Raw genomic sequence first — 24,766 nt, forward strand, 5'->3', positions numbered from 1 at the left:
AAGATTTTATACTTTAAAATTGTGTTGAGACTGCGATAGATTATGGGGACTTTTGAAGTTAGACAAAATGAATTTCACATTGTGATATGGCTACAGTCCTGTGGTAGCCAGACAGTAGAATGTGGTGGTTTGAATCAGATTACCCCCACTAACTCATATATTTGAATTCTTAATCATTAGATTGTGGCGATACATGGGAGGGGATAAGAAGTATAGCTTTGTTGGAGTAGATGCGGCCTTCAGGGAGAAAATTCGTTACCTGAGATGGGTCTCAGACAGACAAAGTCCATTCCAAGTCCAGAGTCTCTTTCTGTTGCCTGAAGATCTAGGTGCACAACCTTCAGTTACCCTCCAGCACAATATCTGGCTGCATGTCAACAGGCTTCCTACCTTGGAAGTAATAGACTAAACCTCTGAAACTGTAAAGAAGCACCAATTAATTGCTTTCTTTTATAAGAGTTGCTGTCATGATAATGTCTCTTCACAGCAATAGAGCAATGACTAAAACATCCAGGGTCACCTGACACTATCCAATGTGCCTCGCCACCCCATATCTGTTATCAGTCAAGAAAATGTCCCATAGATCTACTCACAGGCTATCTGATAAGGATTTCCTCAACTGAGTTTCTTCTTCTCAGAGCACCTCCCATACAATACAAAACAAACAAAACCAACAACAAGAGCCTAACCAACACAGAGGTTTACCTATAACAAAATAGAACCAAGTGACAATGAAGGATCAAACCATAGTAGATAATATTCACTATATTTATATGATAATGAAGTTAGGAACTGATGGAAGAAATCTGTGTTTTTACTGTCAGGGTAACAATAAATCACTATATTTCAGGAAAAGACAGGTGACCACTGAAGATTTCATTATAATAATTTAACTGTCTTCATTTTCTCTTTGTTGGATTTCAATATGTTAAAACATTTCTAACATTTTTCTGCTTCTCTTACATTTAAATTTTAATAGAGAGTTGTTTGCTGATTCATTTGCAAGATTTTGGGAAACTGGCACGACTTAGAATCCGCTAAACAACAATTGAGCAGGTTTGGTTGTTTACTCTCATAATCAAAATGAAATTGACAACTGAGCTTCAGAAAAATGGCATGTGGCATTGTTTGCCAGCTTGCTGTGTTATAGCAGGTTTTGTCATTCAAAAAAAGAGTTTGGAAGTCTGCAGTAAGATAAAGATCCACATTTTTCTGTCTTTTATTTTTTTCTTCACTACATATTTTATCTGAGAGAATATTCAGCTTCAAGGAATCAATTATTATGTTTCCCTTTGACACAAAATGCAATAAAATGAAATGAAATAATAAAGTAGTCACTTTGGGCACATGTACAATAGCATCCAAATTGATCCACATATTAAAAAGTAAGCCTGTTTTTTAAAAAGTAATTAAAAATCCGAATGCACATTTATAAAACCTGCTAATATGTTCCCTGCCAACTTTGGATTCTAAAGATTTTGATTAGAGCTGACCCAGATTTTTCCCTTAGATGTCTTGCCTAGTTCTCTTCTATTCAAAGTTCCCACCCTGATATTGATGGCTTTTTTATTACTGCTGTTCTCAAGGTTTTCAGCACTACATTTTTTTCTTCTATATTCACTGTGGAAATAGTCTAAAAGTGTCCATGCCTCCCCAACCCTGTGGCTCTGTTCTGCTACACTGGGCCCTGTTTAAACAGACATAGATTATAGAGACTTACAAAAAATAGCAAAGTATTGTTTTAACTCTCATGCTTATGCACAGGCTAGTGCCAGCCTCCTAGCTTTAGAAACTAACACAGAACTAAAAACAAAGCAAACCAAAACCAAAATTAAAACAAACAAAAACCTTTGCAAATTGATCTAACTTGTTTTCTCAATTGTGTTCTTGTGTCATCTTAATTTTTTGTCATTATTTGACTGGACTGAGTTTTTAATTTTAGGAAACTGATTTTTTGTTTTGTTTTGTTCTTGCTTCTTCGAGAAGGGGTTTCTCTGTATAGCCCTGGCTGTCCTGGAACTCACTCTGTAGACCAGGCTGGCCTCTAACTCAGAAATCTGCCTGCCTCTGCCTCCCAAGTGCTGGGATTAAAGGTGTGCACCACCACCACCCAGCTTGACCTTTCTATCATTAAAAGACAGTACTAAATTCTTTATTTATCCCCTTCATTATTCAATGTATTTATGAATGGGTTAAAGTGTGGCAGGCAGCTTTTGGTACAGATGGGAAAACAGCAGAAATGATCCCATTCTTTCTCATTCATCAGAAATATCACAGCAATTCCTGTGGATACAACTGATTTTTGGGTTCGGGGTCAGTGTTGGTACTTGTGCTGATAAAACCTAGGACAGTAGAACATCTACTATTAAAGAATATGATTTTATTTTATTCTCTCCCTGCCTTCCTTCTCTTTCTCTCTCTTTCCTCTCTTCTTTCTTTCCTTCATTCCTTCCTTTTCTTCATCTGTCCATCCATCCATCCACCTGTGTGTCTCTCTGTCTTTTAGGTCTGCGTTTTTTTCTGATTATCTCTTCTGCAATGACTGTGGCATGTCTGAAAGTATTTTTGTATGAGACTTCAAAACAAAGAAATAATGTAGGGATTATATAGCTCATAATTCTTCTACTGTTCAAATAATCTCTTATGGTCAAATTTTGCAAATATTTCTTTTTGATCTTAATATGCTAAAGTATTATTCTGCTAATATGTTAAAGGGTTAGTAGGAACATTGTAAGTGGTTCTATAATCAGACACACACACACACAAACACACACACATATGTATTTCACTTTCTTGTGCGCTAAGACCTAGTATTAGAACCCAACCACTCTGTTACTGCCTAAGTGTGAACAAATTTAGATGCTCACAAGATTACTCATTTGATTGACATTGGAAAATACCCAGAAAAAGTGTTAGAAAATGTGATTAAAGATCTGACACAATTTATACTAGAATGATTATTTATTAAATTGGATATATTTATACACATATTTAAAACATTCATGCACAGTCATACCCAGAGATGAACACATACAAATTATAACATTAATAATTTATTTTATACTTCACAGTTATTGATTTCAATGCAGGATTAAATTTCATAAATAATTTGCTTTTAAAGATTAACTTTTCACACTAACCTTGTAAAGGTCTAAGAACTGAGTAGGTTTCAAAGCTTCAGTGCTGCAGGGAACAACCTACAGATTCTTACATTTTTGCCACATGTTTAAAATGCATGAAACCTTAAATGAAGACTTTACAATAAGGACTGCAAGCAAAGAACGCTAAGAAATTGAAAACATTAGCAGATGCTATTTATTGAGAACCTTGACACTACATTAATGTCTAACACCACTCCATCAACATTGCAAAATTACCAGGAACTGTGATATTTATAATTAGTATGAACTGATTAATATTTAGACAGAGGGTTCTAATGACTCAAATTTCCAACTAGACTTAATACATGAGAAATATATGCTACCTTCAAATGTTTACTCAATTGTTTGGTATCATTATTAAAATAAATTCAACTAAATAAAAATATATCATTAACAATCCATAATACTATACTTTTTGCAATTTGATGTATGATATAAAAATTCAAGTACCCTCTATTTAACAAATAATAAACATCCAATTATTTCTCAATTTAGCTAAAGAGTAGCACAATTATATTATTCTATAATCTTATATAATTTTGAAATAACAGATTTGCCCATTTAACTGATGATTGTTTTTATACACTCACTTTTGCATAGTATCATACTTTTCAAAAAAAAATCCACTACAGTAGAATAGAGCTTTTATTGCAGTAGCACAATGGGGTTCTAATATTCTACTAAAATTAAGTCATAAACTGTTACACAGAAAAAAGGCCTCACATTTTTGGCTGTAATATCACAAGTGGTGTGTGTTTTCATTTCATTATACAGCTCAGATAGAATAATTGCAATTACCATCAGACCACTTGCATTGTAAAGGGATCACCAAGGTAAACATGCTGCTCTTTGGGCCATGGATCAGCTTTTGCTGCACTCCAAAGAACTCTTTTGGTAATTCTACTTGCAGAAAGCTCAAATCAGAGAGGGACTTATATTGCTGATGATATTAAGATAGCTCCTACCTAAACATAGGACTTAATGGTATTTGATGAAGTAACAGAGTATTTTGTATACATATTCTTTAATTCTGGACTACTGAAAACAGTGTAGTTTTGAACATTTTTTTTTTAATGAGCTTAACATTTGCTTGAGTGAATTCAGGTAAGCACTAGAGGTAGTTGAAGGTACTTAAACAACCTAGAAGTTGTCTAGAGGTAGTTAAAGTATACAGTTTATAATATAGTATGTTAGCCAACAGTTTGAATATATTATTCTTATTTTATAGAAAGCCAATGTAAGAAATATAAATTCCCTCTGTTAAAGTTATATTCATTGTTGGTCACTGTGGAATGGAACAATCTCCCTGAAAGGAGACCTACCTGATTCACAAACATTGTCAAATATGAGAATCGTGAGGCTTCGCCCTGAAATTACATGAGCAGCAAAATTAATTTCTGATGGACATGAGACCCTTTGGTAGAGTATATATATGCCTAGTGGTGTATTTTATGATATCACTTTTGAAGACATCACCCATGCCAGAGTAGATATGATTTGTGATTCAGTTTCCAGACTCTCCTATGCTTCTATGCTTCTATAAGTAATAATTCATCCTGTTTCTGTAAGCCACTGCAAAGACTATATGTTAACCAAGGTAGATTGGGTCTTTCATATACCTGGGGTTCATAGGTACTTCTATGTATCTCAGGGGGATAAAATAAAAAACACAATTGTCACTTAATTTAAAATTCAAAAGCAGAGAGGCTAGAAAGATAGCTCAGTGGTTAAGAGCACTGGCTGCTCACAACCATCTATAATAAGATCTGATGCCTTCTTCATAAATATAATAATTATTAAAAAAAAGAAAAAGAAAAAATTCAAAAGCAGGATTTTTACCTCCATGAATATTTCTCTATCCAGATATTACAAACTTGTACTAGCCTTGGACTTCCTAAGTCTAGGTTTTAAACAAGGAAAATGACAAATAATCATTGTGAAGATTAGGAAGGTAGCTTAACTCTTTTAGCCTTGCCATAAGTGTACAGCAACTATACTAGAGGTAACTACTATAGTGACTACTCAAACTGACGACTCGAGACAATTTTTAAAATGTTTACATATTTAATATTTTTGTTTGAAGAAAATATTTTGTCCTTATCCTAAGGCTTATGATTTTGAGAACACTGTAATAAATTTAGTTCTAATGATTTATTCCCCTCCATATAAAGCTATAAAGAACTACCTATAGCCTAGCTAGTTATGCATACACTTATGCTCCTGCTCTGAGAAGTTTCCCCCAAAACTGCCAGTGAGTGTTGCTATACGATACATCCAAAGTTAAACCTGATCAAAACGAGTCAATATATTCAATATCTATCATAATCATTAATACAGAAACAGATGGCTGTGGAACAAAGAGCGTGCTTTTGATATGCATTTCAAAAGTATAGAAAAAGTTTGATTTGCTTGTCACTGTTAATCGCATTCCATATCATTGGATGCAGAAGAAAGGATGGCTGAAAATCAGATGTTTAAAAACTAACAGAAACAGAAGAAGCATAGTAAGTAAAACAGACATTAATATTAAAATACAAAAAAGCAAGAGCAAGGGTGTGATCATAACAGGAATGATAAGTGAGCTGGCTTGAACTTAGAAGTCTAGATGAGACTCAGAGCCACTGATTTCAAGGATATTCAAAACTATGACAATACTCTTCAGTGCAATTATTAAATATCATTGCCACAATCAAGCTGATCATATTTCTGTGCCATGAGATATTATCATTCAATCAGGTACTGTAATCCTAACCAATTGTCTGTCCTGAGGTGTCAGAGACCATAGAAGATAACATACCTCTTCCATTTCTCAAATTACATATAATTTCTAACTATATTCTAAATATTTATCTATTTACTCATGGTTAAATGTAGCTCTCACCCCACACCAAAGATACTTTACTCCAATACCCAAGTGGAGGGAAGCTAGTACAAATTTCTTAACTGGTCAAACTGCAGGGTATAATTGGCATTGGGGTATCTACCTCTAACTAACTCTTATCACTTTAGGGTGATGAGTCATCATGGAAGAGGCAATAGAAGGGGTCTTAGAGCCAGACAATCAAGATTCCAGCTATAAAATATTTTTTTCTAGACACAACAGTAATGGTATACTCAAGTAACATTCTGGTTGCATAAATAAGACCTTCTTCGTGATGTCACGCAAATTGATATAGCTACATGGAGGGGGAATTTTTCCACAAATACCCACACTTAGTTGAAGAGGTGTAAGCAATCAGTGAAGGATGAGAGAGGGGAACCAGTGCACTGCACGAATACCTCTCCTTGTAGGTTATCTAAATCCCAAGTCTGTCTGTCCTAAACACTTCATACAGAATGATGCAACATTAAATGGACACTGTAGGTTTATCTATATCTGTATGTATCTCTGTCTCCCTTATCTATTCATACATATTTACATATTAATATACTTTATATATGTATATATATACCTATGAATGTATATATATGTATATATATATAAGAATACATATGTGTGTACATATATAACACTAATATTTAATGAAAAAGAGACCATAAATTAAATATGAAGTGGGAAACATATTAGTAGTTTGAGGTGGAGGAGTGGATATGATTTCCAGACCTACTAATTTACAATTGTCTTGAAATGTTTTTAAGTTTTTCAAAACTGACAAAGACCTTGTCAGATAGCTTAATACATCTTCAAGTACACCGGTGTTGTTAGCTTTCATTTTAGGAATTATTTTGCTCAGTTTTGTTTGTTTGACTAGAACCTTGGGCACTCAGCCCAGATATTTTAATTGATGTTTATGACTAAGTACAAAGTTCCCAGCTCTGCATTTTCAGTCAATATGCTATGAATTGGTGGTATTAATTGCTGCAAACAGATGTGAAATATTTTTATATGGGTCTTAGGTTTGATCTTTTTAATCCATATCTGATTGATATTCTGTTTAGAGAATATTAAACTTGTAATTATTTTCCAATAATTAAGAATTTAAAATGCATATATATTATTCAGCATAAGAAACTTCTTTCTTGAACATGAGAAAGTTTATTTTTTATATTTAGTTATATTTATATAATAGAGCATCAGAAAATTATATTTGAATGTATGTTCATTTTATAGTCAAATTTTTGAAAAAAAATGATGTTGATTTCTATTATTATTACAGCAAGAGTACAGACAAAAAATTTACTGTAAGCATTTGAATTTGTGATTATTAATTAATAAAATCTAGTTTATATATATGAAAAATAAACTCCAAACCTCCCTTGCAAAATAAATTCCTGATATTATATAATATATATAATGTATTATATATTATATATATATATATGTATTACATATATATTATATATTATATATATAATATATAATATATATGTAATACATATATATATATAATATAGCCTTTTCCCTTGATTAGATTTGCAAAAACTCTTGAGTAGTTAAAATAATTTAAAATAAAAGCTATCTTTTCTTGTTTGTTTATATCTGAGTTAAAGCTCTTTTCTTATGGGTTTTAAACCATTCTTTTTTATATTTATTTATTTATTTATTTATTCATTTTGTTTTTTCGAGACAGGGTTTCTCTGTATAGCCCTGGCTGTCCTGGAACTCACTCTGTAGACCAGGCTGGCCTCGAGCTCAGAAATTCGCCTGCCTCTGCCTCCCAAGTGCTGGGATTAAAGGTGTGCACCACCAGTGCCTGGCTTAAAACATTCTTAAGTCTTCATCAGAAGAAGCCGTTTTGTCTCTCAGAATTTCTAACTCAACCATTTATAGAAATTCAGGTCTTTTATTTTAATATAGAAACACACATGCCACAAGACACATTGCATAGAAATACTTTCGGAAAGATGGAAATTTAAATTGTTCAGTGTAAAAAAAACAGGCCAGCAGAACAAACCTGGGGCATTTCCAACCCTATAAACAAAGGATTTAAGAGTCAGCATGCATGTGATCATTGTCAGCAAACAGAAGATGTCCTGGTTAAGTGTCTTAAGAATCAGTAAGAAGGAAAAGAAAAATTAAAATGCAGGTAACAATGGAATTTCAACTTCACTTAGCACACCTATGCACATAGAAGACATGAATAGAGTAAGTATCTTGAACTTGGTTTTTTTATTTTTGTATTTATTTTGTTTATTAGTTATTTTCTTTATTTACATGTCATATGATTTCTCCTTTCCCAGTTTCCCCCCAAAAAACAAACAAACAAACAAACGAAAACAGCAAGAACAAACCCCTGTTGCCTCCCCCATCCCCATGCTTGCCACCCCACCCTCTCCCACTTATTGGCCCTGGCATTCCCCTACACTGGGGCACAGAACCTTCACAGGGCCAAGGGCCTCTCCTCCCATTGATGATCGACTTTGCAATCCTCTACTATACACATGCTGCCAGAAAAACCAGTCCCACCAAGAACAACCCACAAACCACAAGAAACTCAAGAAGAAGGAAGACCAAAATGTGGACATTTCATTCCTTCTTAAAAGGGGGAACAAAATACCCACGAAAGGAGTTGCAGAGCCTAACTATGGAGCAGAGACTGAAGGAAGGACAAGCCAGCCTAATATAGCTATCTCCTGAGAGGCTCTGACAGTACCTGACTAATACACATGAAGAGGCTCACAGCCATCCACTGAACTGAGTACAGGGTCCCCAATCCAAAGGAGCTGAAGGGTTCGCAGCCCCTTAGGACAAAAAATAATATGAACTAACTAGTACCCTCAGAGCTCCCAGGGACTCAACCACCAAACAAGGACTTGAACTTGTTCTTAACCATTCTGCTTCATTTTGTCCTACGTGGGAAAGCCTAAGAAATAACGCAGGCCAAAGTGATCTTAAATCCTTTGATCAACTCTTTTCTTAGAATTGTTACAAAAAATGATACTAGGTAGTATCCGGTTTCCATGTGTCTCGTTTGAGATTCTCACGAGCGTGTGTGTGTGTGTGTGTGTGTGTGTGTGTGTGTGTGTGTGTGTGTATGTGTGTGCACGTGCGCACATGCGTGCGCTGATTCAAAAACCTTACAGTTTCACCAATGGAGTTTTTCTCTACATTGAATGGTTCCTCTATGAATAATAGTGAGTGAACAAAAAGCATTAGAAAATGTTTAGAAAAGTGTGCCTTGCCATTAATGGCAGGTGTCTGATCCAATTCTAAATGTACCATAGACTTTAAAATGAAAAAGAAATAACTTGAGAGGCTGAATACAGTTTATAGTCAGGTTCTCTCTTGGTGTCTAAATTCATAAAAAAAAAAAGCACACATTGTGGAATATATTTAGAGGAAACCAATTATTTTTTCATGCTGCATTAATACTCCTCATAATATAAGTAAGACTTCCTTTTTTGTAGTTACCTCTTGAGCAAAGAGCACACACCCTTAAAAATTGTCATTGTGCCTAACATTCGGATTCCATTTTAAAAACCTCTCCTTGTGAGTCCCCATAGGTTTGATGAATATCCCATTCGGATAAAGATCCAGTCAGCTGCAATATTGTTTATAATTTTAAAGCCTTTCAGGATGCGATGAAAGGGCAATAATTTTGTATCATTTCAAAAAGAATCATGTGAAACAACTGAAAGATATTCAAGAAAGATTCTATCTTATTTTTCTCTTTGTGTTTTTTATTACACAAATTATATTTTATTGGTCTATTTTACCAAATGACTTCTTTAAAATAAGTTATAATGATAAAAATGATATTTTGTCCTCCTATTCTTACTTAATATTCTTATATACATTCCTTCTCTTCCAATAGTCAGCTGTACTGTAGGAGGTAAGAGAACACACAGAGACAGTAGTTTTTGATTTTGCAGTTATAACCTGGAAGATTTTTGAGGTCTTCCAAATTCTTCACTATATTAAAAGTTATAATTACTTGGACAATTACAAAAATATTTTTTAAATCCATAAGCTTATAAAATTTAATGAAACAAAAAATATAAACAAATTTATTTTTACTTGAAACGTCACCAAATACCTAAATTTGCTGCATACCAAATGCAATAGCAAGTGGATTTTGAGATTGCTATAAAATAGATATTGTTTACTAAAAGACACAACTAATATTTAAGACAAATTTAGTCTTATGTAAACTTAAATGTCTGACTTATGTTGCATTGAATCAGAAGGACTAAAAGTTCAACTTTCCTCACTTAAATCAACATTGACTCCATTCGTTATTTAGAAAACTATTTCATATAAATGTGGGAATGGAGGGTGAGGCTATAAATGTGGGAATGGAGGGTGAGACTAGATTTGGTCAAAACCTGAATGGGATCATGTGAAATAGAAATGTCTGATTTCTTTAAAAACTCAGTGTGTCATGTGATGTAGTTCTGGAAAATGTCTTCTGGTGGCATATATTGCTGAAAAAAACGAGAGGAATGTATGATGTTTGGAAAGAGTATAAGTAGAAACTGTAAATGGATGTTCTTGCATTGTGATGGAGTGCAGTGCTTCATTGGTCTTCGCTGATCATCTCTGATCTTTGCTTGTCCGATCATCTCTGCTCTCTCCTGACCATACAATGCTTCGCTGGCCATAGAATGCTCTGCTGGTCTAGTTTCTTTGCTTGTCTTCACTGTTCTTCACTTCATAGATAGAAATATACCAAAGAACTGATTGCAGTATTCCAGCTGATTCTTGCCATTTATGTTGGCTCACATCGATTCAACAGAGCCTTGAAGTTTCTGCTGGATTGAGTCTTGGCTCATGCTTGGTGTTTGGTATTAGACTGGACTGCTTGTATCAAGACAGCCCAGAGTGGAATCACCCCAAAGAAGTACTTCTAAACAGGCCTAATACTCCCTTGTCTAATTAACCTCTTTCTCCTCTACCTTTACTCTGTGGGCTAGAATCCTAAGCAAAGTAGGCTTAAAGAATCTAAATCTATAGTTGTGCAATAGCCAAAGAATATAAACAGAATTTTTCTAACAAGGAGTCATATTAGTAACATGGGCTTCAGAGCTTCACTCAATGGTCAGATCACTAATGGAACCAAAACTTTCAAAATGCCATTCTCTGACTTTCATACACATTAAATGAGACTTTAAATATTTATTATGTACTAAAAGTGACATCATATGTATGCCTTTACCTTGTGGAATCCTAAACAGAAGAATATACACTCGTCTTTTTGGATTCCTCTTTTGGATGGAGAGATGTGTCTGGCTGATATACATGAGATTACTTGATGCAACTTAAAGTTATTTCCTGAAATTAATTTCAGCTAGAAAGACTGCAGGTCCCAGGTGCATTGCCATTTTACACACATGACTGAGTGGATGAGGTAGAAGAGATAGGTATGATTTTCTCACATCCAAGATTTATAACAAATTTCAAGAGATATGTCAACTTGTGAGGTCCACAAAGTCAGCAGAATGTTGGCTTGTGGCCATCATGCCCTGCTCTCCCACAGACCAATCCTGCATTTTTATCTTCCATCATAGGAAGAGTCACTGATCACTGACTGACTAATTCCTTGTATACTGCTCTGTATAACAGGGTGAAACCAGAGAAGTTCAGTAATACCAACTCAAGGTCCCTCAAAATTAAACTGCTAAAAGATGTAACCTTGCAAGCCTGGAGATCTGAGTTCTGCTCCCCAGAGCTTACATAAAGCTGGGAAGTCAAAACTGCCACTACAAAGTTGAACCCCTCCCTCTTCACACAGGCAAGCACAGCAAACTCTCAAACTCCCTTACTCTTACCACATAAGTAAATCACATACACACACACACACACACACACACACACACACACAGAGAGAGAGAGAGAGAGAGAGAGAGAGAGAGAGAGAGAGAGAGAGAAAGAGAGAGATTTTTAATTAGATATTACCTTTATTTATATTCCAATTGTTATCCCTTTTCCTGATTTCTTCTCTGAAAACTCCCTACCACATTCCCCTCCCCCTGCTCACCATCTCACCCACTCCCACTTCCCTGTCCTGTCATTTCCCTACACTGGGGCATGGAGCCTTCTCAGGACCAAGGGTCTTTCCTACCACTGATGTCCAACAAGGCCATCCTCTGCTACATATGCGGCTGGCACGATGGGTCCCTCCATGTGTACTCTTTGGTTAGTGGTTTAGTCCCTGAGAGCTCTGGGGGTATTGGTTGGTTCATATTGCTGTTCCTCTTATGGGGCTGCAGACCCCGTTTAGCTCCTTTGGTCCATTCTCTAACTCCTCCATTAGGGACCCTGCCCTCAGTCCAATGGTTGGCTGCATCCACCTCTGTATTTGTCAGGCACTGACAGAGCCTCTCAGGAGACAGCTTTATCAGGCTCCTACAAACCCAATCACTACTGTGTTATTCAAGATTTTAAAAAAAATGCTTTATAACACTTTCATGTAAGTTCTTGAAATTATTTTCAAAACTGTGAGGATGAAGGGGTAAAATATGAATCATTTCCAGATGGCTGACAATTAATAGCACAATTACTATATTGATATGATGCCAAATATCATTAACATTGAAATGTAAAGGAAGACTTCTTGAAGATGTACAGATAGACAAATTTTTTTGTTAGTGCAAAAACTGGGTAATAGCAATCACTTGTCAGCTCTCAGATTGAATTATATTTTAGAAATCATAATGAAAATGTCACTTACATATATGTGTACATAAAAATATTAAGTACATTAGGAATTATTGTGTAATAAAACCCGAGTGTGATACAAACTAAATAACTGATAACATTCTTGAAAGTATTCTAGCAAAACCAACTTACCAGGAAGAAATCACAACCTCGTAAAATAAAAGACTCTTGATAAGCTGCAGGAGCAATCAGGGTCATGGTCAATAGCAAAGGGCCTCAGGGGGGCTGGTCCTAATGATGACTGGTATTGGAAAACCACTTAAAAGAAAATGAGATATTCAACTGTGCCTCTATTCACTTGCTGAACTAGATTTATGAAGTTTCTGAAAATATTCTTGTACTCTTTCATTCCTTAGCAGGTGGTCACTAGGGCTATAGTGTTTCTGAAGACATAAACTAAAGAGAAAACTGGCAGAGCCCTTAAAGAGCACTTATTTACATAATGAGAAATTTGATAATTATAACAGCAATCTCATTAACTATCAAAACTACCATTTACTAAGTGCTGTTATATAACTAGGCACTGGGTGGTGTGATCTATGGGCATTAATCTCAACTCAAACCAACTCACCATAAGAAGTGAGAGTTATGTAACATATTTAATGAATGGAGAACCACAAGAATGAAAATTGTTGGTTTTGATTTTTTTCCCTTCCCTAATGTTTTCCAATTAATCAGCACTAACTTTGGGATTTCAAGAATAAGTATGAGTCACACCCAATTCTAATTATATTTTTCCTACCATTCTGTGGGGAGCCGCAGCTGCCATCCTATATATTTGGCACCTGGTCCCCGGCCAGAGCAGAGAGCATTGTGATAAACAAGCCCTTATTTGGAAAAGCTGGGTGCCTCTAGTTTGTGATGCAAGCTGGCATGATTTCTCGTAGCCTATTATGCTTTGCCATGTAGCCGATGATGATTGGGACTAGGGAAAGTATTTAATCCACACGGCTGGGGGCTGGAGAGAGAATATAAGAAGTAGTGAGTAAGTATATAGAATTAGGGCTGGTGATGGGTTATATAGGAATTAGGAGTAAGTATGTAGAATTGGGGCTGGTAATGGGATAGGAGAGAAGATGTAGATATAGAAGTAAGATGTAAGGACAGATGTAAGATGTAGAATTAGGAATAAGTATGTAACTAATAAGACGTAACTAATAAGATGTAAGTAGTAATAAGTAAGATGTACGAAGAAGATATAGAAGAATATAAAAGAAGCTAGCTAGCTAGAGAAGAAGTAAAAATGAAGGTTCCTGATTAAACTGCATGGAGAAGAGCTTGGTGTTTGCCTCCTTATTTCCACTGGACGGGTAAGGCGGCCCACACCATTCCAACCTGATTCATGATATATTTTAATATTTTTTGATGGTTAATATTTATGATGATGTAAAAATATATGTTAAAATTCAATGACTAATAGACAGTAAGTCCTCAAGAATTTAAGGCTGGTTGTGATGGAGAAACGGCTGACCTTCTCTTTCTTATCTTCTACTCATTCATCCCTCCTTCCATTTCCTCTTTTCTCCTTTCCTTTATCCTCCTCTCTCCCTCCCTCCTCTCTCTCTCTTTTGTCATGAAATAGATTTTGTGATTTATATATATGTGTGTATATATATATGTGTTTATATATATATATACATGCGTACATATATATATATATATACATGCGTACATATATATATATATATATATATATATATATATGCTATTTTACTCAACAAATGTAAGGTCCTGATGAAGTATTTTTGCTTACAGTATTTAGAACCTAAAAACCGAATTGAGTTTACATACATAGTATATATAATGCAATAATAAATGTAATTGTGTTATAAAACCTCTATTTTACCCCCAAATAAAAGTATGTGTTTGTGTACATATTGTTCCCCAGAATTTTAGCTTTAGGATATTGTGATTTAAAGATTACACAGAGGTCGAAAGGCCAGAGGCATCCTGCCACACGTTGTATGGAAGAATCATCAAGAGTCTGGACAGACATACAACTATTTAGCCACGTGACTACCCGGATTGCAATCTTGTAAATAATAGCACTTATTAATTAATTCTACATACTTCATAAAATTCATTATTTCTGAATTACTGAGTCCCAACAGTATGTCTGCGGAATAAGGAAATAAACTCAAAGTCAAATCAATGAATAGTAAGCTGACTGTGAGTTTAGTCTATCTCAGGAAGTCTGCCATTCTGTGAGCTTACCTCACTGGTCCTGTAAGTGGACAATAGAAGAAGCTTGAAATGAGTGTGTTCGATCCAGTACAATAGGATTTCCCTCTCCTCAGACAACATTCAAAAATCATACCAATGAGATTGGACCTCACGTTAGCTTACCTGACAAAATTCTATTGATGTAATTGAAGAAAACAAATTCAGTCCACACATACATACTTCCAAAGAGTAAAATTAGTTTAATATTCTTCCATATATATGTTAGTCAAAATATGACTCAGTGTATTAATAACTTCCTTCTTAAATTATATAAACCTAATATTTTAGTCCTATTTTTATTTGCAATCAAATATAATACTGTAACCTGCAAAGCACAGCTAGGAGCAAATTTGCTTACTTCATTATAAATAATAAAAAGTCCAGGCTGCTTTATTGAAAAGTTCCATAAATGTTGCTATTAATCACAGAAAATTTTATTCATTTTAAATTTGCTTAATGAAGTCCTGGGAGAGGGCAATAACTCTAGAACTGATGATATTTTTGACATTTACATTCTCTAAAATAATGACACTGAAAAGCTCATTTGAAATTTTTTTAAATAGGCTGATTAAAAAGCACAGATAACAGATATTTATGGTTTAATACTGTTTTTTTTTTAACTTCTCTTGTCACTCTGAGGAAATCAGGGATAAAATTATATAGGCTCCTTTTATGTTTTGACTTGTATTTGTTTTGTTTTTGTCTAGAACATCATTTATTCAATGTTAGATGGTTTTTGTAATAAAGAAATACTTATGCAACAATGACATTTGCAACCCCATGTTTTCTTCATTTAAGACATAGTCATTAAATTAAAATCAAATCCATTTCTTCCCTAACCTGCCTGGTTTTAGTAAGTTTTCTGTTAGCACAGACAACTAACTATAAACATCTGGTTTTCCAAAAATGGATTATACAAATAATCAGCATTTTTCATAAGAATACATCTACTGTATGTATTCCTTCTAATTTTAAATAATTAGTCCTCCATTCTCAACTTCCTTTCTAGTTCTCCAAATATGATCATCCACTGAAACCCTCTTAACCAAACTTTCTCTGATCTGTCTGTGACCCTGTCTCTCCCTTCACTGGATACAGTTATTAGACAGATAATATGCCTAACAATAAATATCACCAGAAGTGGAGTGGATGTGTAATAGCTTCTCTGACAGAGGTGCTGTGAGAACTAAAGAAAATGGGGTAAAGACTATAGGAAGCACAAGCTCATTGTAAATGTGGACCTGTAGAAGAGCTTGCCTCCTCAAATGCAAGATCGAATAACACAGATGGCAAATGAGCCTTCCAGAGGCAAGCTGGCACTCAGAATACTTCTCCTCACTCCCCTAGCCCTAAATACCTTTAGCACTCAGTTTTGTCTGACTCATATTAGATCACTGATGTTTTGTGTCTATCATGCCTGCTGCATTTTCAAATATGTATCAAATTCACTTTTGTTTTTTTCATTGTCTAGCTCTTGTCTTTTATAGGTATGAGCCGCATTCATGTTTGTCAAGTGTAGTAGTTCAGGGCTTCATTGCTGGCAATTATGCCTAAATGTGATCTGCTGTGGGCATAGAAGAAATGTATATCCTTTTATGTTCACCCTAGCTCAGTGAGCATGCATTAAGGAAAAAAAAAAGTGGAAAACTATGATCCCCAGGCTATGTGGCCACTTTGAAAAGAAGGATGCTTGCTAACAGATTGATAATTTGGTAACTTTCTAAACCTTATTTGTTAAACTGACATTCATAGACATGTGATTGTGGATATAGTTATATTCTGCAACCAAAAAAATTGCATAATAAAGTACAGAAATGCTGACAGAGGTTCATAGATTTTTGCCACAGTATAGTGACTGTCAAACAGCTTCATCAACATATTTTTAATCCCCTTTTAAATGAGCACAGGTGCACACTAGCATACATGCACACAAGGAGTGGTAGAAGAGTGGAAGAAAGAAGCGAAGGAGGCAACTAAGGAGGGAAAGGATGAGGGGAGACAGATAATAGTGAATAAACAGAAGATATAGGCAGAGGAGACAGAGATATGAGTTGTGTGGATTGAGGTGGTTATTATTTACCTATGGGAAGTAGCTTCATAAAGGCATCCTTGGGTCAAATAAAAATGATGGCATGTTTTCCACTACATAAATTCTTGCTGAAAATAGTTCCCATTTAATCTTAACCATGTAATGATCTTGAAGATCAGTTACATGTTGATGAGTGAGACCCCAGAATGCATAATCATACATTTTCTATGAGTTGGGCTATAATAGTACATATTCACAGTGAAAATAACCAGGAAGTTGTCAGCATTTGATAGCATGCCTAGTAAAACACCATCAGTTATTCTCTCCCACAGCTGAATTGTATGTATTGTACATGTAAAATAAGATGAAGAACTAGGGTATTGAGCTAGTTTATATTGGGAAGAAACATCAGAGCATTGTGCATAACTGAAATAAATCATTGTTTTAATGTTCTTTTCTCTCTGGGCCACTCTACTTTTCCTCTTTCAGTGTCATTTTATTTTATTTCAAAGTGTTCATCCTTTGATACATGTTTCAGCTGAGGGTTGCAATATATATATAGTTGTTTGATGAATTAGACAGCACATCCTTATACAAGATAAAATGTCTTTTATCAAACACAAATATCATAGAAACCTGTACCCAGGAGGAAAATGGGATAGACAGTCCACTTAATTTTTGTTATAGATGATGGAAAAAATAGATGGAATTAGGAAACAAAATGTGTGTGTGTGTGTGTGTATTAGTAAGGGATATTCTGGATTCCTTCAATGCCTCCTAAATTTACATAGCTCAGAACTGTCCTCACAATTTTAACCAGCATTTAAATCATTAAGCACCATAGAAATTACTTGTCTTTTCTGTAACTTCTCTTTTTCATCTTGTTTACTTATTTGTAAATAAAAGTAATACTGCTTATTTTACTATTAATTTACATACAAAGTTTAATTATCTTTACAGATATTCTAAATTTATTTCTTTTAGTTTGTATATTAGTATTAGATCTCTATAATGTATCTATTTTTACAAATAAGGAAAATAACTCATATATAGGCCAGTCATTGTGGCATTTGCTTTTGATACCAGGACATGAGAGGCAAAGATAGGTAAATCTCTGTGAGTTCAAGTTCAGCCAAGCGGTAGCAATACAGGGTGATCTTGTCTCAAAAGAATCATATCATCTCATATCATCATATAATTATTAAAAAGTCCTTCAAAGAATTTATTTTTGACATAGATATAAACCTGTAGAAAGAAAAGTATTTTTTGATTGTCTTTACATGGATTCTTTTATTTAACATAACATCTGCAAAATTCACTCAGCTTCTTAAATATAATTTCTGTAAAGAACAATTACATGATCTGTCTTATACAAATTACTATTTTTACAAATACAGAAAAATTCCTCTTTAAAGAGATAAAAATTTAATGTTTTCCCCCGCCAAAGTTTCAGTCTTATCACCATATACCACCCAGATACTTTATCCATACTTTAATCCATAGTTTCAGTGTCTCCTTCCCTGGGTGGTATTGAACATATTTTCCTGTGTTTACTAGCTATGTATTATGCTCCTTCTGCCAGTACCTTAAAAAAAAATAAAAAATAAAAAAATTAAGTTTTGAAAGTATTTACCCCTCTTTGTGGCTAGTTTATTCTCAACAGGATACTTTAGTGAATAGAAGTTGTTAAAGCCATTTTCATTTAACATTTTTAAAGCTCATATGTCTTTTTTAACATCTTAAACTTTAATCATCTATACCTTTTTAAAGCAACATTTTGATCATTCCAAGATTGAGATGTTCTCTTTGGGCACTTGTTGGGAATAAGGGTTTCTGCTGGAGAGGGAGGAAAACCAATAAAATCTAGTATATACATGAAGGAAATTACCAAATAAAGAGAGAAATAAGAAAGGTATGGGAATAATATAGCAAGCTAGATCATCTATTTTCTTCTGGAAATAAGAACTCTCTAATTGACCTTCTCTTCAGCCTTAGTTAACATTTATGTGAGATATAAGGTAAGATTTAAGGTTTTTTATTTTCTATGTATTTATTTAGTAGTACCAGCACCAGCTGTTGACTAGACTGTCTCTATACCATCACATTTCTCTAGTACCTTAGTTTTTTTAATCAACTAAATATTAAAGTGTGTGTACGTTCTAAGCTTTCTATCCTGTTATTATTTTGTTTTCTATTTATTCTTAGAACACTACAGTCTCATTCATTGTAACTTCATAGTCCCTATTACGATCAGATTAAATCATTCTCTCCCCTAAATTATTCTGATGCTTTAAGGGTTTTTTCATTGTTTTATTTTGCCTCCAGGTTCTTGCCCTGAGTTCCAGTATTGGCTTCCCTCTCGGATAGAGTCTAATGTGTAAGTCAATAAGCCCTTTTCTTTAACAACATCATCTTTAGTCAAAGTAATTTATTACAGCAACAGAAAAGCAGAGTAACAGACAAGTACTATACACTTTCTTACTTTCTTTGATAACATTGTTTTCTTCTGGATGTTATGATATAAGCTAGCAAATATGTATGTATTCCCTTTTAAATATGTATTCCCTTTTAAGCCTTTATTACAATACAAGATGACAGTTAAAATGTCTGTAGCTCATTTCTCTTTGGCTCTTGCCTATTGAAAGTGTAGACTCCTTCCCCAAAGCCCGGACAGTAAACAGCAACCACTTGGGCCCAAACACAGAGCTGCCCACCTGTTGAGCGAAACCTGGTTCCAGTCACATTCAGAAGCTCCACCCCCACAGAGTAACAAGGAAGTCACTGATTGGACTGTTACACTGACTTATTTTGGGGGAAGGGTTTTTGCCCCAGGTATTTTACCTGTTGCGGGAACAAAGGAGATGTATTAAATTCAAGATGACTGAGTGACCAGAACTTGTGTTGTCTAATATTTATCTTCCCACGTGGGTAAGGTACAGTATGGCTAGCCTATCTCTTCTTATCTCTTTCAATCTCTTCCTATCTATTTCTTACTCCTATTACCAGAAGAACCCTTTATTTTATTTACGTTGGCGCAGGTGGCCAACAGAAAGTATGATGAACATTCTATATCTTAACCAGGTAAAAACTTAATTATGATTTGAGATTAATTAATGTGTAATGTGTAATCAAATGATATATCATAACATACATTGGAAATTCCATTGTAGGTATATATTTTATTCAAAGATAATTATAATACACAAAGGTAAATTTGCAAAATAATGTAGAAATTACATATATACTCAATAATATTTCTATATTAAATTTTACAAAATGATGCCCTACATAAATTTTTAAAGAAGATAAATGTTCTTTTGGGATTTTAAAACTTGCACAAAGTTGGAATCTGGGTAGAAGTTGGAGCTCACTCAATGGAGGAGTGTTAACCAATCATGCTCATAGCCCTGAGGTTGATTTGTAGAACCACTACATAAAATACCAAGAATCCTTTCATATGTTTTGTTTTCAAAAGCTCAACTTGGACTATTAGTTGGATTTAAAAAAAAAAAAAGCTAAGTAACCTAATTTAAAAATGGGGCACAGCTAAACAGAGAATTTATAACGGAAGAATATGAAATGACTGAGAAGCACTTAAAGAAATGCTCAACAACCTTTGTAATTAGGGAAATGCAAATCAAAACAACATTGAGATTCTACCTCACATCAATCAGAATGGCTAAGATCAAAAACTCAAGTGACAGCACATGCTGGCAAGGATGTGGAGAAAGAGGAATACTCCTCTATTCCATTGCTGGTGGAATTACCAACCAGTACACTCCGGAAACCAATCTTGCATTTCCTCAGAAAACTGGAATTAGTTCTACCAGAAGACCTAGCTTGGGGATATACAGAAAAGATGCTCAACCATACCACAAGGACACATGCTCCATTATGTTCATAGCAGCCTTATTTGTAATAGCAAGAAGCTGGAAACAACTTAGATGTTTATTAACTGAAGAATGAATACAGAAAATGTGGGTTCATTTACACAATGGAATACTATTCATCTTTTAAAAATGAGGACATCATGAATTTTGCAGAAAAATCGATGTATCTAGACAATATCATTCTGAGTGAGGTAACTAAGACCCAAGAGGACATGCATAGTACGTACTCACTGATGAGCAAATACTATCCAAAAAGTGCAGAATACCTAGGATATAAACTTCAGATAGTAAGAAGTATAACAAGCAGAAAGGCCTAAGTGAGGAAAAGTATCGTTATAATTAACATGAGTAATATCTGAACAGTATTTATATCTTTTTTGTTTCTATTTCTCTCTATGTCTCTCTCTCTCTCTCTCTCTCTCTCTCTCTCTCTTTCTCTGTGTGTGTGTATGTGTGTGTATGCGCGCGCACAAGAATATACTTCTGCAGAAAATACATGCCCTAGTTTCAGTTATACTTGTTACAGGAACTTAAATATTCAAACACAAAAATATGCCATTCAAGAAAAATAAATACAATAAAATTTTCCAACCTTTGGAACTCATTCCTGCGAAACTTTTTCTACCTTGTTATCTTTTTTTTTTCTCTTTTATATTCTACACACTAAATATGTGTGTTGCTATATTGAGGCTTTAATTAATTGAGGAAGTTATCATTACTTCAGTATACAGTGTCATCTACAAGACTATTCATGAACTGTCTGTAAAAGAAAATAAGATTTTATTTTTTTATGGGTGCACTGTAATTGTCTTCAGACACACCAGGAGAGGGCACCAAATCCCATTACAGATGGTTGTGAGCCACCATGTGGTTGCTGGGAATTGAACTCAGGATCTCTGGAAACCAGTCAGTGCACTTAACTGCTGAGCCATCTCTCCAGGCCTAGAAAATACTATTTTACTTAACTCATTTCTTGCTCTTCATTTTTTCTCAATTCAAATGTTGAACCACTTTGAAGAAACTTTCAGATCATGTTGATCTTTAGTGAGGGTTCAGGTGACAGTTTTCACCTTTATCTTCCAGATTTTTCTTTATAATAAGCACTATCATACCTTGGGTGCCTTATATTTCTTTTAGACAGTTTCAAGTGGCTGAATTTCCACACCTTCAGATATCCACACCTTCAACTTTTGCCTCAGCTTCAGAGTACAACCCTCTCACTCTCCTCTTCCATCTCCTCTTTCATTTTATTCACCTTTCCTCTACCCACTCCTCTTTTTCCCCTTCCCTTTCTCTGTCCTACCCATGTCTCTCTGTCTCCAGTTTCCTCCTATCTTTACTTCCCTCTTTTTTGTCCCTTCCCTTCCTGTTGCTCCCTGCCATTTATTTCCTCTTCCTCTTACCTACTTCTTAGCTCCCTATATCTCCTTTTGCATTTCTTTTCCAATGCCTTCCTCTCTGCTCTTTCCTTACCCACTTTCTCTCCCAACTCCTCATCCCCACTCTCTCCCTTGGGGACAATCTAGAGACAATGACAGAGGATGTCTTTTGGTCCAATGTAAGGACTACTTAGCTTGCATGGCTATAAAATCCCCATAGAATTGGCCAAGGCTTTATCATTTAGGTTGCTCACAGCTTGATACTTTCTCTATTCAATCCTTTTATTGATTCTACTAGTGCCCTGTGGGTATCCTGGAAATGCTATCAGCCTTAGCTGGCTTTTTTTTTTCTTTTTTTTTTGGTTCTACTTGTCAAGGTTCATAATACTTTAAGGTGTGTTCTACATGTTATGTTCTACATGTTAGGTTCCTTATCTTTTCAATAATAACTTTGATAATATTCCTCTATCTAATAAATTTATTTTTATTTCAGAACCAATTTAATTATATATATGTATGTATCTTAATTATTTATATCTCAATAAACTCAGAAGTCTTTATCACTTATGACAGTCCAGATTTGAAAAATAGAAGAGGTTATATCTCAAGATAATTCTAAATTTAGGACTTATATCTCATCATGATCTATTATAGGTGATATATAGCTGATCATTTGGTAGTCTCACAATTATTTCTTTGAAAAACTCAGGTCAATGTTTAGTTTTTCATCTTGAAAACAACACATATATGGCATGCTTGTGAAGATGTTTGAAAAGAATTTAGTTTCTCTTTTACATTCTAAAAGTAGAAGAACCCATGAAACTATTTCAGGGAGAGTTCATAAAATCATTGCCTTCTATGACTCTGCATTTCATGTTCCTTTATCATCCTTTCAACTGTGTTATAAGTAACTAGATCCTTTGCTAGAAGATAACATATAATCTAATATGGATGTATGTATATTTCATTCTATTCAGTCAATATTTAACTGCAGGCTGCTTATTATTTAAAGGAGAAGTACACAAATATGGATTTATAGAATTTAAAAGTTTATTTAGTATAAATATTAAGGAAACTTTTAAATAAAATATACTTAATAAATACACCATGAGTTATTTGTCTACATAAGCCTTAGCTATAAATTAAGAGCCAATTAATAATAAATAAATTATAAAATACTAGCCAAGCACGATAGCCCATCTTTGTGACTCTGAAAGTTGACAGGCTAGTGTAAGATGCCTTTTAAAGTCCATCTTGTGCTACCTAGCAAGTTCCAGGCCACCCTATATTTTAAGGGAGACCCATCCTAACCAATTAATGAATTAATTTAAACAATTAATTATGGACTACAGATATCCTGCAGTCCATAGACTGTAGATAATATAAATGTGATGTTAACATCATAACATTTAGTAAAATACTAGTGAGTCAATTATAAATAAGTTCTAAAGTTTAGCCTCCAGAACAAGAATATGAACTAACCAGTACCCTCAGAGCTCCCAGGGACTGAACCATCAACCAAAGAGTACACATGGACCCATGGCTCCAGCTGCATATGTAACAGAGGATGGCCTAGTTGGTTATCAATGGGAGGAGAGGCCCTTGCTCCTGTGAAGGCTCTATGCCTCAGTGTAGGGGAATGCCAAGGCCAGGAAGTGTGAGAGGTTGGGTTGGTGAGCAGGGGGCGAGGTGGAGACAGAGGGAAGAGAGTTTTTTTTTTTTTGGAGGGGAAACCAGGAAAGGGGATATCATTTTAAATATAAATAAAGAAAATATCTAATAAAAAGTTTTAGCTTCCTTTCTTATACACATTAATGAATTTTCAAAAAGAAAAAACTGATCATGTTTGGTTTCATTCACTCTATTTTTCACTTTAATTTTATTAATTATAAATGAAATTATACCTTTCCCTATAAAGAATTTAAAATTTTCATCTATTAGTCTTGGTAACTATGGACTGATAATCACAATGTAGAATTATTAAGGGACATATGTTAAAGTAAAATATTTGTTAAGAGTTGAAGTCATTATTTCTTACTCTTTCTGGCTCTTTTCTTTTTCCAATCATTGGTACAAGTATGCACCGTGGGTTAACAATTCTTCAAGTCCTACTTACGGCTACAAACATGTAACCCTGAGAGCTCAACAGGTTTTAGAATCATGCCTACCTTTGCCTTTGTAAGGCCATGTTCTTTGCCTGATTTTTTTTTTCCCAGGCTTACCCTAGGCCTGCTTATTCAGTTTTGGGCTCCCAGTCAAATTTTAGGGAAGTCTTTTTTTGCTAATCATCATGAAATCATGACTCTTCAACATCCTCTTCAGTTTCTTGTTAGAAAAGCCATAGCAGAATAAAACAATTGAAGCTACCCAAAAAGAGATGTTTGGGAGATGGTCAGGGATGGCAAGCTTAATTTCTTTTTTCTTTTATTAGATATTTTCTTTATTTACATGTCAAATGATTTCTCCTTTCCCAGTTTCCCCTCAAA

At 34.5% G+C, this 24,766-nt stretch overlaps 2 long non-coding RNA genes across 3 annotated transcripts in view; both read right to left on the reverse strand.

Moving 5' to 3' along the window:
* Positions 1 to 24,766, reverse strand: part of LOC116069267 — a 1,149,691-nt gene that overhangs the window by 861,497 nt on the left and 263,428 nt on the right. The gene's annotated exons all lie outside the window — the stretch shown is intronic.
* LOC116069270 overlaps positions 2,430 to 24,766 on the reverse strand; it is a 24,301-nt gene continuing 1,964 nt past the window's right edge. The window contains exons 2-3 of the long non-coding RNA XR_004109951.1: positions 4,484 to 4,528; positions 2,430 to 2,553 (exon numbers count right to left, since the gene is read on the reverse strand). This is a non-coding gene — a long non-coding RNA (uncharacterized LOC116069270). The remainder of the gene's footprint in view (positions 2,554 to 4,483; positions 4,529 to 24,766) is intronic.

Source organism: Mastomys coucha, unplaced genomic scaffold (assembly GCF_008632895.1).
Source record: "Mastomys coucha isolate ucsf_1 unplaced genomic scaffold, UCSF_Mcou_1 pScaffold22, whole genome shotgun sequence".
NCBI lineage: Eukaryota > Metazoa > Chordata > Mammalia > Rodentia > Muridae > Mastomys > Mastomys coucha.